This window comes from Microtus pennsylvanicus, chromosome 6 (genome assembly GCF_037038515.1).
Source record: "Microtus pennsylvanicus isolate mMicPen1 chromosome 6, mMicPen1.hap1, whole genome shotgun sequence".
In the NCBI taxonomy this organism is placed as follows: domain Eukaryota; kingdom Metazoa; phylum Chordata; class Mammalia; order Rodentia; family Cricetidae; genus Microtus; species Microtus pennsylvanicus.
In genome coordinates, this window is record NC_134584.1 from 41,451,459 (window position 1) to 41,468,460 (window position 17,002).

Here is a 17,002-nt window from a genome sequence, read left to right on the forward strand (position 1 = left end):
CAGCTCTGCCTTCGGATGTTCTCCCTGTAACACTTGCCTAGCACAGTAGCTCTTTTATGTCCCTTTCCATAGCTCCCTCAGTCAATAGTACGCTGAAAATGTTAAACGGAAAATTCCACAAGTACACGTTCATAAATTTTTAATAACGCTGAGGAGAGTAGACCTTTGCTAATGTTCTAGCGCACATTTATCTATTTCCTTTTGCTGTGCTTTATAAAATTGTGACACTTTTACATGGCTAAAAAAAAATGGTACAGGCCGTGTAGGGTCTGTACCATTCAGTTTTAAGGTGGGGGGCGTGAAACTTATCCCACGGGGAATGGGGGAAAAAAGACCATCACCTCCTTGATATTTCTACTAGGTCCTTTGCGGTTGGGGTTCTCAGTCACTCCACACCTTTGTGTTCACCTCACACATGCCTCTAAATTCTCCACCCCAATATTCCACCCCAGGCAAAGCACGGGAACATCTCCCTTTCCTGTCCTCCATGTCTCTTACCTCTAACAACGTCCTGTCTTATGCGCTCACGTTTTCCACTTCCTCCACTGCTCTGGTGTTCTCTGTGTTCCTGTCTTGCCTTTGCCGTCTATTAAAGCTTCAACCCCCAGCTCCACGGACGCTGTTTCAGGCCCACACTTGTCTGTGACTACTTCTCACCTGAACTTTCGTACCATGTTTCCAGATTCACAATCCTCTCCCATTTCAAACACCCTGCCAGTCACCTGGAGCTTTGACAAAAACCATGAACCATTCTTCTATTTAAAGTAGTTCGCATGACTACTGCAGCTGCGGTCACTGGGCCCGTGTGTCTTCCAGGGCCCCGAAGAAATCGGTGACTCTTTCTGTCCATTCAGTAGGCATCTCATGTGAGCCACACGCTAGCTATCAGGTGTTTTGTGTAAATCACCCAACTGAATCCTTAAGTAACCCTGGGATGTTCCCGTTTCCCGCTGTAGCCCACCCCCCTCATTCACACAACGCTGCGACCAACTCCTGTCTCCTATAAAATGCCATTCCATCCAGTACTATGTTCCTTCTCATTTCCATGCCCACCACGCCAATCCTAATCTTTTGGAGAAGCAGGAAGCAGCGTCAGGATCAGCGCCCCCCCCCCCCCCTCCATCCCTCAATTCCAGAGACAGGGAGAGCTGGAGGGGAAAATGATTTTCCCAGCTATCCCCTGATACTCAGACCGTGAACTCCAACTTCAATCCTTAGCGCTGGCTTCTTAAATTGCCGTTCAGGAGCCCACAAAAGAGTGAGTGCAAGGTCGCACATGTTATAAAAACAGTTCAAGGTCACTCCATACGCGACAACCTAAACCTAAACTAACTTGAAATCCTGCACAGTGAGCCTGAGGTATTTCTGGTCTCGCTGGGTTGTAGAAGGCGACATCATGGCACTTTGGCTCTGACCACACAGTAGGCACGCACACTGCTCTCACTGTGCATGAGATCCTGCCGGGTAAGAGCACAGGGCAGTGCTGGGAACGTGTAGCTCACGTTAGATACCGCTGCATGTTCTGAATGGCAGCACTTCCGTTCTACACACAGTAAACACAGTTACAGCCACACACTCGCTATCCCTCCATCACTCTAGGGCAAGTTAAGTACCAAGTTACTACATCTTTGGATTGTGTTGTTAGAATGCGTGATTTAAAAACTGCTATTTGACTTGTTGGCTTAAGCAGCTTTGTTTTTTAAATCTTTCGACAAATTTTGGGGTGGCAAGACTAAAACAGAATTTACAGATTGTTTTTTAATGACCTAAATCACATCTCTGCCATTTTGCTCTCTGTATTTATGCAAAGGGTGTTGTTATAACACTGATGATTACAAAATGTGTATCAACTATGAACAGTATTGAAGCTACTTAGCATCCTACGGTATCAAATATTCAGTCACGATTTAATCCTATATATAAAATTAAACAAATATATTTACCTCCTCATTACTCAAACTTATTTTACTCTTTAATAAATGGTAAAAAACTGTAAGTACACCATCAAGGAATTATTTTAAAATACAATTCTTTTTGACTTATTTATCAGTTAAGTGCTGAACTAATGTATGTAAGTGGGTATTTACTCCACCCATGACCTTGGGTTATCTGACCTGACAGACGCGAAAATTTCCCAGGCAAAATGATAGTAACTGAGGAATGATTAAGAAGCCTTGCTTTGGCACACAATCCTAACCTGGAGGGGGCTTAGTGCCGCAGCTAATTGCAGATAGCTCCTGACAAGCTGCTGTCCTCTCCAGACAGTCTGAGCTGGCCTGTGTAACCAAGATGCTGTAGGACTGAGGGGCCAGGTCACGGGAGCCTCACAGCGTGTAGCTTGCTGTTTGAGCGTGCAGCCGTGCCAGCATGAAGCAGAGTCTGAGAAGGTCCATGTGGACATTATGAAAGACGAGATGGAAAAGAGAGGGACAGGGAGGGGGAAAAAAACACAGAAAACTACGCACACACTTCAGTGACCAACCAGGGGAGTCTGCAGCTGCTGGCAACCCAGGAACCACCTGATTGCAACACACACCGGCATCGCTGGCCCGATACCACAAGCGGGATAGGAAACACCTTTAAGATGGGACCATAAAAAGGAAGCCAATCTGCAAGGCACTGGGTCGTGGATTAACTGTGGCCAAGCCAGGAGGCGGCAGAGCCACCATCTGACCTCCTACTGTCTAAGTGACAGACACGACCTCGTGAGCCCCCCACGCAGCAGACGACACCGCAGGTGTCTATCACACGTGGAAGAAAGCTGACTGAACCTAGGACAGAGAGCAGTAGGGGCTGAGACAGGTTTGGGGGAAGCAGTGTGGGTAAGGATGATGGGCGAGTACAAGCCGTACGTACGTACGTACGTACGTGTGGAAATGCTCCACTGAGCTCCACAGATATCTACAAGCAACGTATGCTAGCCGGAAAAGAGCATTTTGGACTTTGTTCTTTATTTAGCTTAGAGCCGACATGAAAGGCCCGGGACGTCAAGTCTGAGCTGTACCCACTATTATCCTGCCTGAAATAGTTATGGATGAGTGTGTTGACGCTCAGGGCTTATCAGACTAAAGGTACCGTTCCCAGGAAAGGTATTTTACTACGTACCACTCATGGAGATGGAAACCATGTAATACTATAATAGATCTATATTCATTTTATACCTTTCTACTTACAATGAAAGAGAGAAAGGAGCCTTTTTATATTTTAGAATCAAGTCAATATAAAGTAGGAGCTTCCATAGCCTGTACTGCTTTTATTGGATTAACAAATGAAAATCTGATTACTAAATTCTTCCGAGAAAATTCTGGGGAGAAATTGAAATCCAGACATAAATAGCTATAGCAAACTAAGGGCTGTGAGAACAGACTCCATTTGTTCCCAAGTCCCTTGAGATGGTTTTAGAGGGAGCCAGTAATAATCCAGAATTCATTGTCAATAACTCCTTTAAATTATATAATTTACATTTCGCTTTTACATTATAAAAATTCTTTCTTGAAAAATGCTGAGTCTGACCACGCGCAAATTCACGGCATCTGTTTGTATTTGGCGCCCTCTAGTGCTAAATCACATGCATTTAACTTAACCAGCCCTGAGCGCCAGACTGGCATCACAGACTTTGAAAACGGTGGGTTTTGGATAGGGAAAAATAATAACATCACAGAGGCCCAGAGAGCTCAAACGTACAATTTCAGGAATAGCATCTTCTCTGGAGAGTATTATGGAGATTTGAGACTGAAAGGAAGAACACCATGTTGACTTTAAAAAATGAAGCAGTCATCCAAAACATCCAAGATTAATCAATCCTTTTATTATCATGGCCCAAAAATTTTCACCAAACTGCTTTAGTTAAAACAGGAAATACGCCAGTTGTGGTGGCGCAGGCTGGTAGGATTTGCTGAAGGAGGCAGAGGCAGGAGGATCACGAGTTCAAGGCCAGCCTGGGCTACACATTTGGGCTGGAGAGATGGCTCAGAGGTTAAGAGCACTGACTGCTCTTCTCCAGAGGTCCTGAGTTCAATTCCCAGAAACCACATGGTGGCTCACAACCATTTGTAATGAGATCTGGTTCCCTCTTCTGTCCTGCAAGTATACATGCAAGCAGAACACTGTATATGTAGTAAATAGGTCAAAAAATAAATAAATAAATCAGGAAATACCTGAAACACTTGCACAGACAGATTCTAAGACAAGGCACGTTACTTCTTTTGAGCAGTTCTTGGAACTGAATTAATATGGACCCGAGATGACGGCTGGATTTCTTTGCTAAGTGGATCAACTGACCAACCACACACAAGCACATGCGGTAGTCTGAATGAGAACATCCCCCACAGGCTCAGACGTTTGAATATTTGTTCCCCATTGGTGGTGCTGTTTGGGCATGTTTAGGAGGTATGGCCTTGCTGGAGAAAGGATGTTGTTGGGGGCAGGCTGGAGGTTTAAAAGCCACACAACACACTCTTCCCATTTTCTCTCTGCTTCCTGCTGAGGTTCAAGATGGGAGCCCTCGGTTTTCCTGCTCTGGTCACGATGCTTCTGGTCTGCCATCATGGACTCTGATCCCGTCTATGAGTTGTCCTGCTCGGGGTGTGTTAGCACGCCACCAGATGTAACTAAGACACATCGCATTTTGCAACCATGGATACAGTTTGGATTCATAGAGACAACCTTGTATGTTCATAGGGATTTACCCAACTATGCTGTCATCATATCTATCCCTAACATGATTTCTGCTTTCATAAAGAATAACCAAACTTCACATAAACGTTGAGGCCTCTTTGCTTCTGGGTTTGAGTGGAGGAGGTCAGACTATCACAATGGCAAATGACAGGATTTTATACACAGGAAATGCTACGGACAGCACCAAGACAAACAACAAAGTATTCCAAGTAATTAACAAAATCAACACCTAAGGATGATGATACAGGCCACTGTTATGTACTCATCACTGAAAGGACAAAGAAAAAATACGTTTACAGTATGCCCACTTTAGTCCTTAGTTCTATACCTGCTAGAAGGAAGAAATTCCAACATGGTGGGGCGTGGAGCTCGGAGAACAAAACCAAGCACTCTCAAAACCTCCACGCTTTCTGACCTCTGCCATTGTCATAGGTTTCGTGTCTACTCCCTGCTCTGTCCTCTTTATCATCCGTGGAAATCTGCCTCCTATCCTCAGCATACAACCCTTTCTCCTCTATTAAGATGGCTTTGGTCTAAGAATATAATGTAAAGAACATCAATCTACTAAGACACTTTTCTTATGATTTCCACTGCAAAATTATCTTTTTGACACAATGCTAGCCTTTATGGAGATTATATACATTAACACGATCAAAAGATGTACCATGTTACTATATGAGAAGTGCGCTACAGAACCTCATTTATTTACTTGTTTATTTTTTATTTTAATCATCATAACATTTTCCAAACTCTATTGAACCCTTGTTATTACCAACAATTAGAAACAAATCACAGCACTAAAGGCTCACAGAAAATTCCTATAAAAGTAACAGACTTCCAGCGCTATGGGCAGAGTATTTTAGAACAGTCATTCACGTATCTTTGCCAGATTTCTGTTAAACAGCTACCAGGCGGCAGAAAACAATAAAGCACCAGACAAAATGAGTAAATAAATAAATGTCAAGAGGGAAGAAATTCAAGTCAGGAAAACTCCCACAGGTTAAGATGAGAGTTGAGAAGGGACCCAACTACCTAGAAAGGGCCAAGTGCCGGTCAGGAGGTGTGCACACTTCCTATGGACCAACTGAGAAGTAGTGAGGGACAATGTGTATCATACAAAGGCTGGGAGCAGGCGGGAGGAGGGAGGGATAGAGAAGGCTGGCTGACACACACCCTCTGGTGTGGTCGGATAGGAGCAGGAGTCTGGTGTGCCCTACAGCATAAACCGGTGTGTCCTCCGGAATAATCCGCATATTTCAGAAACCCAGAAGAAAGGATGCTGAATGTTTTCACCACAAAGATGCGCCAAATAGGTATATTTCACCTGATTTAAGGTTTCATAATGTACACACGTTTTGAAACGTCACAAGATGGCTTTATGTATCAATGAAAAAAACAATGTCCGATTTTAAAAAGTAAAGAAAATCTGAGGCAGAATCCACTCTGCAGGATGAGACTGCGGGAGACCTTGTAGCCTTCGAGAGTGTACAGAGGTATAGCTGGAAGGGCAGGAGATATGGTATGATTTACATTTTAAGGTGCAAGAAAAGAAGAGAGAGAGAGAGACAGCGCAGTCATGATGTCACAGGTGAACACCAGGACTATAGGGAGGACTAAGGTACAGGCACTGGGCTTGCTGCCAGGCTTAAGATGGAGGGGATCATGGTGGGAGGCTTCACAGGAGAAGATGATGAATCCTGAGCCGAGGGCAGCAAAGTTTAAGTATATGAAGATTTCATGTGCTTTTCAGTCAATCAATATCTTCTATCTCCTCTGTACCCCTACATTTCTAGGGTTCTAGACTAGGAAGGCTGCCAGAGAACTGAGTTCTGAATGGGCAGCCTCTTTCAAATACTACAAGGGTACCACAGGGAGGCAGACTGAACACTTCCTTCAAGACTTTTCATGGTGTTTTAGAGTACTCCAGCAGAGGACATGGAGCAGATAATGGGCTGTTTTAAAATCCTACTTCACAGCTGCTGAGGAGCGGGAAAGCCTGAGACACTCCTCACTCAAGATCACTTAAGTCCTGAATTCACAAAGAGCAGTATCTTCATTAAGTAGTGGTGCTATTTAAATCCTCCAAGAAAGGAGACTTAACAGGAGGAAACAATGAGATAAAAGTAGTGTAATAGTGGGAGGGAGGCCTGGTGATTCAAGCCTGTAATTCCAGCATCCAATGATCGTGGGCGGGAGGACAGCTATGAGTTTGAGGCCAGCCTGCGTTACATGGTGAGCTGTAGGTCGGCCTGGGTTACAGGGTGAGGCCAGCCTGGGTTACATGGTGAGCTGCAGGTCAGCCCTTGGTTACAGGGTGAGGCCAGCCTGGATTACATGGTGAGCTGCAGGTCAGCCCTTGGTTACAGGGTGAGGCCAGCCTGGGTTAAGCTACAGGTCAACCTCGGTTACAGGGTGAGACATTATCTCAAAACAATATTGGGGGGGGGGTCTCAACAACAAAGAAAACACAGTTTAATAACGGGACTTTCAAAGTTTGCAACCCTGACTGAGAACGAAAGGGCAAAAATGGTATGGAACACAGAGTATTTCATACATTTTTATTCAGTGTATGACTTAAGGGCTCTGCACTGTGAGGAGGAAAATGAGAGCTAACACAGGTGATCCAGCATAGTGGATGAAGCAGAGTTCAACAGTTAACCTTCATTATCCAGCAGACCCATTTGTTACAGATGATGTGGGAAGTCCTTCTGTATATGTGTTGTTGCTTTTATTGGCTAATGAATAAAGCTGTTCTGGCCAATGACTTGGGAGAGTAAAGCCAGGCGGGAAATCTGAACAAAGACAGAAAGTGAGAGTAGGCAGAGAAGTGAGTGTTCTGAAAAGTGTAATCTTTGTGTCAAAGCACTGTGGCCTCACAGGGCTCCCTTTTTGTATAGTGTGAGAAAATGCATCGCTGTGATTGCTGTACTAAAAAGAGAAATGGCCAATAGTTAGGCAGGAGATATAGGCGGGACTTTGGGGAAGAGAGAGAGAACCCTGGGAAAAAGAAGGCAGAGTCACCAGGCAAGGCAGATACTGAGGAAGGAACATGAACACCATGGAGAGACAAGGTAACAAGCCATGTGACAGACATAGAATAAAATAAATGGGTTAATTTTAGTTAAGCTAATGGGACAAGCCTAAGCTAAGGCCAAGCTTTCATAATGAATAAGTCTCCGTGTTGTTATTTGGGAGTTGGTAGTAGAGAAAGACTCATTACGCCCATTTCCATCACAAGGAAAACAATTGGATTAATAAAAGGCCTTCAGAGCCCTGCAGTGATGTCTACTCAACCATATGTGCAACCAATGGTTTCTCTGCCAACTACTGAAGTTATACCAGCAGGAGCTGAGAAGGCATTTGATATCTCCACAGTTCTAGGATCACTTCTCAGGATGTTCTGAGCTCATAAATGCAAATTCCCAGATAAGACTACAAAAGTGTGAGTCTTTGTAAGGATGTCCCTCTCCTGGACATCCCCTACTGCTGTGTGAGTCCATTCCACCAGACTAAATGTGTATTAGTATATTCCACTAGCAGCATTCTTTAAATGGGGCGCTTTCTACGTCCCTTAAGACTGATTTGATGGTAGGACATAGCAAATAAGAACAAACCATAGCTCAGGGCTACATTCTGGAAGCTGCAACAGAAGGGAGTACTGACCCCTATCCATTTATGTGGAAACACTGCAAGCACTGGGAACAGTGATCAATGGCTGAACACGAGCAATTCTAGCTTTGGTTGTCACTTTCCCCTCATATGTTAATAAGCACATATGTTCATTAGAACACATCAACTTCCATTTGGGGCACTAAGAAAATAAATCAAGCAGATGGCATCCAGAATGATCAGTTCTGATCAGTCACAAAACTGTCTTCTAAAACTCCCAGTGAAGCAGCATACAGCTAAAGTTGATTATGTATATGGACCACATTTCATTACCCATTCATCAGTCAGTGGGAATCCAGGTTGACTTTATCTCCTAGCCATTGTGGGTAGTGCAGTCAACATAGATGAGCCAATGTCTGTAGAAGGATTCAGCATCCTTTGGTTTGATGTCCTGGAGTGGTAAAGGTAGGTTGATTGACAGATCTATTTCTAGCTCTGTAAGGAACCTCTATTTCTATAGTGGATGCCAGTTTGCACTTCCACCAATGTGAGTAAAGGCTTCTTCTCTGTCTTATATTTTATCATATTTATTTGTATTGTGTGTATGCATGCGCACACGTGTGTGCACACGCATGTGCATGTGAGCCAGTGCCTGAGGAGGCCAGTCCTTGGATCCCCTGAAGTTGGAGTTACAGGTGATTGTGAGCTGCCTGCCACTAGCCCTGGGATTTCAACCCAGGTCCTCTGGAAGAGCAGGAAGTGTTCTTCACCTTTGAGTCATCTCTCCAGTTCTGCCATTTGTCTCCTTAATCTTAGCCCTGACTATTGAAGATATGCAGGGTACTTCTATGTGGACATATAACCTCACCTCAATTCTGCATCTACAAATTTAACTGAAAAAACTATCCAAGGTCTCCCACCCACTATTGGCTTTTCCTTCTAAATATTTAATTATCGCCATTTCACTGTCTGGGGTTAGAGTTCCGACTCCTCTTCCTTGTTTTCTGTGCCTTGCCACCTTCATCCACTCTTTCATGTCATTTTCAACCTGTTCCAAGCCCTGATCACATTGCTGCCTAGTTCTCTGATTCTACTTGCTTGGAGTCTTTCCCCTCAAGATGTCCCATCCTATTCCCTGCCTCCTGTAGGACCTTCCTAAAATCCCTGTTGCTGGGTTCCAATCAAATGTGAGGATTCCTCAGGGTTCCCAGGAGATACAAGTGGTGTAGACCAGCAACTACAGCATCTCATGGTGCTGCCAAATATACATGTCTCATGCCTGCCTCTGGTTCCACAACTGGATTATCTATTCTAGTTGTTTGCTTCCTGAAGAACCACTAACCTCCCACCTCCACAGAAACCCAACACAGTGGAATCTGCAGGCACGTGCAGTCTACCCGGCCTTGTCTAACCACCAAAACACACCCCTTTACTCATCACAGTTGCACAGTCCCTGGATGCTCAGTTCAGGCTTCAGCAGTATTCACTCTGGGAAGCTTCTTCCCCATCATTCTGCTTCTCTGGGTTGCATGAGAGCTCTTCAAACTTCTCTACAAGGAGATCAAGTTGCCTATTGCTCACTAACACACAATGGCTTGCTCGCGTGGCTATATTTCTTCCGTGGCATATGTGCATGTTCCGGTAGTTATCTATGTGTTTGCTCACTAACACACAATGGCTTGCTCACGTGGCTATATTTCTTCCGTGGCAGATGTGCATGTTCCGGTAGTTATCTATGTGTTTGCTCACTAACACACAATGGCTTGCTCACGTGGCTATATTTCTTCCGTGGCAGATGTGCATGTTCCGGTAGTTATCTATGTGTTTGCTCACTAACACACAATGGCTTGCTCACGTGGCTATATTTCTTCCGTGGCAGATGTGCATGTTCCGGTAGTTATCTATGTGTTTGCTCACTAACACACAATGGCTTGCTCACGTGGCTATATTTCTTCCGTGGCAGATGTGCATGTTCCGGTAGTTATCTATGTGTTTGCTCACTAACACACAATGGCTTGCTCACGTGGCTATATTTCTTCCGTGGCAGATGTGCATGTTCCGGTAGTTATCTATGTGTTTGCTCACTAACACACAATGGCTTGCTCACGTGGCTATATTTCTTCCGTGGCAGATGTGCATGTTCCGGTAGTTATCTATGTGTTTGCTCACTAACACACAATGGCTTGCTCACGTGGCTATATTTCTTCCGTGGCAGATGTGCATGTTCCGGTAGTTATCTATGTGTTTGCTCACTAACACACAATGGCTTGCTCACGTGGCTATATTTCTTCCGTGGCAGATGTGCATGTTCCGGTAGTTATCTATGTGTTTGCTCACTAACACACAATGGCTTGCTCACGTGGCTATATTTCTTCCGTGGCATATGTGCATGTTCCGGTAGTTATCTATGTGTTTGCTCACTAACACACAATGGCTTGCTCACGTGGCTATATTTCTTCCGTGGCATATGTGCATGTTCCGGTAGTTATCTATGTGTTTGCTCACTAACACACAATGGCTTGCTCGCGTGGCTATATTTCTTCCGTGGCATATGTGCATGTTCCAGTAGTTATCTATGTGTTTGCTCACTAACACACAATGGCTTGCTCGCGTGGCTATATTTCTTCCGTGGCATATGTGCATGTTCCGGTAGTTATCTATGTGTTTGCTCACTAACACACAATGGCTTGCTCGCGTGGCTATATTTCTTCCGTGGCATATGTGCATGTTCCGGTAGTTATCTATGTGTTTGCTCACTAACACACAATGGCTTGCTCACGTGGCTATATTTCTTCCGTGGCATATGTGCATGTTCCGGTAGTTATCTATGTGTTTGCTCACTAACACACAATGGCTTGCTCGCGTGGCTATATTTCTTCCGTGGCATATGTGCATGTTCCGGTAGTTATCTATGTGTTTGCTCACTAACACACAATGGCTTGCTCGCGTGGCTATATTTCTTCCGTGGCATATGTGCATGTTCCAGTAGTTATCTATGTGTTTGCTCACTAACACACAATGGCTTGCTCACGTGGCTATATTTCTTCCGTGGTAGATGTGCATGTTCCGGTAGTTATCTATGTGTTTGCTCACTAACACACAATGGCTTGCTCGCGTGGCTATATTTCTTCCGTGGTAGATGTGCATGTTCCGGTAGTTATCTATGTGTTTGCATAGAAGCACTCACACGCAAAAAAAAAAAATCTTATTTCTCACACAAGAACCTTGGAAAGATCAGATGGTCCCTAAGAACAAGGCTAAAACAATCTCTCCCTGAAAAACTAAAAACTGTGTGTGGTTGTCAGCTGTCTTACGCACAAAAGTGGTACGTTGATGCAGAGAGTGGTGACAGATCATCCCAAATAACAAGGACACAGCAGATTCAAAATGTCATTTACAAGAGATGTTGATAAAGACTCCAATCAATGTCGGATCTAGCGTCACAAGGCTGTATTCACTTAAAGATAGAAGCCTCGACAAGGCAGAGGACTGGTCTGTCCTGAGCCACCTTTCCTTTTCCACCGCAGTAAAATGAATTGGGTAAGCCTGGCAATTTCACAAATCTCTTTCACCTCTATGGATAAAGAATTTTGCAATTAATTTTTTTTTAAAAAAAAGCAGAGTTGGAATGAGAAGCCCAAGTTTGAGTTCTCTGCAAAGTGGCTGACACTAGGAAAGTAGACCACTCACCTAAGCAGTGACTCATGTTCAACCCCTGTAACAATGGGACCACTAGGGGATTTCTTGTCGCTGGCCATGGCTAGTGTCAGACTCATGACCAAAACCTCATCGCCGGAGCTGGCACTGAAGTCAAGGTCACCTCTTCTACTCCTGTTCCCAGCCGGATTGTCTTCTTTACTCAGTACAAAGATTAAAGGGCTGACCAGTAGCTTTTGTCTCTACTACCAGGAGGAGACAGCCAGCATCCTGATTGATCTTTCGTACATCGTTAACCACCATCTCAATACTTCACAGCATCAAGAGCCTTGGAAGTCATCCACAGTGAGGGGAAAATCAAAGCACAAGAAAAGGGGCCTCCTCTGGGCCAGCAGGATGAAAATCTACACACACGCCTTTCCCGTGACTGCCTGCATACATAGTCTCTCTGAGTGACCAGGGTTAACTGGTCAGTTTCAATAAAAAATTTGCTCTCCCGGGGTGCTAGGTTACTGAGCTAAAACTAAAGTAAACAGACTCGGTGAGCATCACATATGCAGGCGAGTGAGGCGCCATAAATCACCGGGACTGGGTATCAGGATTTCAAAGGCACCCTGTAAGCTCTCCCCACGCCTGTTGACTCAAGCTCCAGTTGCAATGGGTTACCTATACAGCAGTATATAAAGTTGACCTTTTAAATTTAAAAATAGCTGCAGCCCCATCCCTACTAAAGATAGTCCATGGTGCCTCCATGCGGCAGCGCGCTAAGCGCTTTACCTAAGTTTTGCTCTGTTTGAGAGCCCTGTGAGGTGGGTTATATTAGTTCCGAGTGACACAGACCGTGGGCACGGAGAGATGGAAGCAATTGAATTATCCAAGGTGGCATCTCTAGTCTGCGGTAGATTTCTATACAGTCGTGGAATTTCTCATCAGAGTTTAGGGGGCCACGGAGAGGAGAAAATGGTTCCCTATCACCTGCTCCTCTGCACCAGTGTACTCTTCCAGCATCTCTAGCAACTTAGGACCAATTACCAGGACCCACTGTACTTATTCTGACACGGTGCATTCTCTCCTTTTGCAGCTTGCTCCCTGCTACGCCTAAGCCTCTTCAACTTCTACCCTTCACTCCCAGGCAACATGTTCCTCAGGAGATGGCCCAGGAGCTGGATTGAGCAACCCACCCGTGCTTCTACTGGGCCGTGACTCAAGGAGGTCACAGGTGAAGGAGGTGACACTAGCTTGCAGTGCTAAAGAGGCCGAGCCTCGTGAAGTACACCATGGCCATAAATCTCCCTCTCCGGGCAGCCCCACCCCTCCTCCCACATCCACAGCTGACTGCCCTCCCTTAGATGTTTGCACCCTTTGGCTGACCTGTCTGGGATTTCTCTTTTTCCTTCCAGGCTGTCCCAACGGCTCATGACAAGTGCGTTTCACCATAGGAGCCCTGAGGCTGGAGAGAGGGCAGGGACACCAACTGATCAGCTTGCCTCCAGCCAAGCGAGTTTTGACCCCAGGTCATCCCCAGCTGCTCCTGTCCACGCCTTCCTCGTGCACACTCCACAGTGAGCTCTCTGCACTACCCAACTTTTCTTCAGTTTTCATGTTTTGCCCCCCCACCCCGCCCCATGAATCCATATCTGCATCTCATTTTGTCCCTACTAGAAAACAAAAACAACAAAAGCTACCTCCAAGCCAACTCACAACCACAGGCTAATTTTAAAATCCTAAACCTTCTTACGCCTTTCCTGAATTTAGGCTTTGTCTGTTGCCACAATCCTCACCATCAGTAAGGCTTCATCCCACTCAGTCCCGAAACTCTTGACCAACTTGGCAAATCCAACTTGAGTTACAACGTCCTATCCAATGCCTTCCCATAGAGATGGGTGTCCTGTTAAAAAGTGGCCTCGTCTAGGTCACCTTCTAGCCTCACAGGCACTCTTACATCACACTTCTGTGAGCAGGAGGTTGAGCTAAGTGCTTCGCTCCCATCTGACATGACTTGGAAAAGAAGGCAGGCAGGACAAGATGTACTAGACTCCAGACATCGACAACCCTCTAGTAACCAGAGGGTTCCCTTCTGGGAACCAGATTTTGCTGATACTGCTATTGCTATTTCGGAATCTAGTACTCACTAAATAGATGAATAAGCTAAATAACTAATTAACTGTTTACATATACTTGGAAAACAGCCTGAGAAAAATCAAGCTCTCTCTCTCTCTCTCTCTCTCTCTCTCTCTCTCTCTCTCTCTCTCTCTCTCTCTCTCTCTCTCTCTCTCTCTCTCTCTCTCTCCACCCATCTATCTGTCTATCCGGGAATGGTGGCAGAAAGTGTTCTGACATTCAATGCATTGCTTCTAGGAGCACACTACAAATTCCAGGTTCAGATATGAGAAGACACAGAAAGGGAGGCTCCCGCTAGGCGGTAAGATGCCTTCCTGGGGTTTTCTAACTAGCTTCAGGGGAAGTAATATGTACTAAAAGGGCACTATTAAAATGTGTGACAGGAAGTCATTTCCCCACTGGCTTCAAAGCTTCAGGCAGGGAACGGTACTGTTTCTGACTCTGCAAGCTCAGAGTCTGGGACTGTTCTTCTCTACATCCTTCAGGGTCTGGGACTGTTCTTCTCTGCATCCTTCAGAGTCTGGGACTGTTCTTCTCTGCATCCTTCAGGGTCCGGGACTGTTCTCTGCATCCTTCAGCCACCTCCACCAGCAGGGGAACACTGAGCTCTGGGTCCAATAATATCCCCCAGGGAAACGAATCTCTCTTGATGTGTCATAAAGAAACAATTCAATTTCTAGAACCTTCTTTATGATTTCTCAAAACTCATGTCTATTTACCCTTGTGTAGAATTGAGGAACTACACAGAGAATATAAAATTATGAAAACAAAGAATAGGAAGTCAGAGTTTATACCAAAGGGAATGTTAATCCTTTTCATTTTATCATTAATTTTTGAAGCTGACTTGAAATAATAAAAAAATAAAAATAAAAGCAAAAACTAAAATACAGGAGGCTTGGTCCCCAGTCAAAGAAAGGAAGGGACTAATAATTTTGTAAATTAAAACACTCAAAATTGTCTTTTTAAATATTTTAAATATTAAATATTTCAACAGAATTATAGCTTAGTCTTTTTTGTGAAAAGAGGTTTTCTCACAAAATAATAAGAAAATACTATTTCTCACAAAATAAAAATAAGAAAGTGGCATCAATGTGTCTACAAATATTACTAAATACTCTTTATTAAAAACAGAAAGCCTCTCCAAATTGGAGACTGATTTTACTGTTAAATTTTGCTACAAAGCCCACCATGGTTAGAAGGTTCATTTTCTCCCAAAATTTGGGGGAAAAATCTAGTCAATATAAAGTAGAATCGTTCCTGGTCAAAGAATGTATTTATTTTCTAAGCATTGGAGTTGCAATAAAGGTATAAGTAATTACTAAGAAATGGGATTTTTTTTAAAAAAAATCTATTTAATTTAGTGTAACATAATTCCTTAAAAAGAATCTCTTTTTTTGTGTGAACAAATATCTTTTTCCTCTTTGCAGCTTTCCCACTGTGGGGAAGTATCTGGTGTAATCAGCTAATGATCAGGTAAAATTAAAAAAAAGAAGTCAACGAAATAAAACTAATTTGATATATACCATCAAAATATTTTGAGGCATACTTCTTTATGATGTATTTTTCGTCTTTAAATCTAAAACAATGCAACCAGAATACTGCCATAGGTACACATAGTGGCCCCGAGCATGTCCGGCCAACGTCCTGAAAGGGAAAAGTGCACATCCACTCGACAGAATGCATTCCAATATGGCAGCAGTATGGCTGCCTGGTTGCTATGGAAACATCCCCATCACAACTATGCTTTCTATACTCCAGACCTGTTTGCGACAGGTCAAGGTGCTTCCTATGATGGTGGGTACACCTGCACATCACACTGTTGCCAGCCGTAAGAGCAAGGGGCTGCTGCCCTGGGGATTAGTGTGCAGCAGGCCAGAGAGGCAGATGAGAACGAAAGCACACACTGGGTAAAACTTCACAGGATGCCATCCGACGGGCAAGGACCAAAACGTCTATCATATTTTCACAGGCTGGCAGGGAAAACATTCAAATCCACCCCTTTCAGCTGGAATAAACTGATAATGAGAACGCCAGTGATAAAACAGCCATAGGAGAAAACAAAGGGAGGCCACTCATATGACGTGTATGGCTTTGCCTCTGCATGATTAACATTTTAATGTAACCAATGTAAGACTAACCTAGAATAAGCTGAGTTGTGTTACATTGTGTTAAACTGTGTCACGTGACTGGCTTTTTCTGAAAAGCCGGTATCTATCAGCATGGCTGAGGCTCCTATTGAGATGAGCCAGCTCACTGTTCTAAGCCTGAAAGAAAACTACGTTCATAAAGGCAGGAATTCTGATTCCCAGACTCTCAAATCTCCAATCCAAGTGAGAAATGACATTTGCCATAACTGATATCGCATGCTAAGTCTCACTTCAAGTGCCCACCGACACCAGGGTACACCGGCAACCGAGTGTTGGAGAAAGACACTATAGGCTGTCTCATCACCAAAATAAAAAGATAAACCATGCTAAGAGTTAGGGACATCATCCATAAAAGCCTTTGCAAAACTCAGAAAAGAACCTGGTATCCAATTAGGAGAGCCAGAGGCTGGAGAGGGAGGTCTGGGAGAAAAAAGGCCTCACTAGGGAGGTGGCATTTCCCATATGCCTAAGCGGCATGTTGTTTTAGTACATGTTTACTGACAAAAACCGTACAAAGCCAGGACAGAATTCCCATATACGGCACACTCAGTTTCCCTCATTACTAACGTTTCACACCAATCACAATTACTGAGCCCAGACTGCCGCAGCCCTTTAAGGTGCACTCTCTACTGGGCTTCCGTAGCTCCCAGGACATGTCCCCTTTCTGTTCCAGGAGCCCACCCACGTCACATCACCTTGTCACAGCTCCTCCTGGTTGTGAGTTTCCTACACTTTCCTTGTTTGTGGCAAGGAATTCTGACCTGGTATTTTGTAGAATGACACCAACTGTA

At 44.3% G+C, this 17,002-nt stretch overlaps 1 protein-coding gene across 9 annotated transcripts in view; it reads right to left on the minus strand.

Annotated features, from left to right (window-relative positions):
* The window catches only part of Pde4d (phosphodiesterase 4D), an 840,110-nt gene that overhangs the window by 29,999 nt on the left and 793,109 nt on the right, over positions 1-17,002 (minus strand). Inside the window, exon 1 of one of the 9 annotated variants that reach the window (XM_075976091.1) lies at positions 499-578. The exons of the other annotated variants lie outside the window; for them this stretch is intronic. The gene's annotated coding sequence lies outside the window, so the exon portion shown is untranslated. Of the gene's footprint in view, positions 1-498; positions 579-17,002 lie in introns of those variants that run through there. 9 annotated transcript variants of the gene reach the window in all.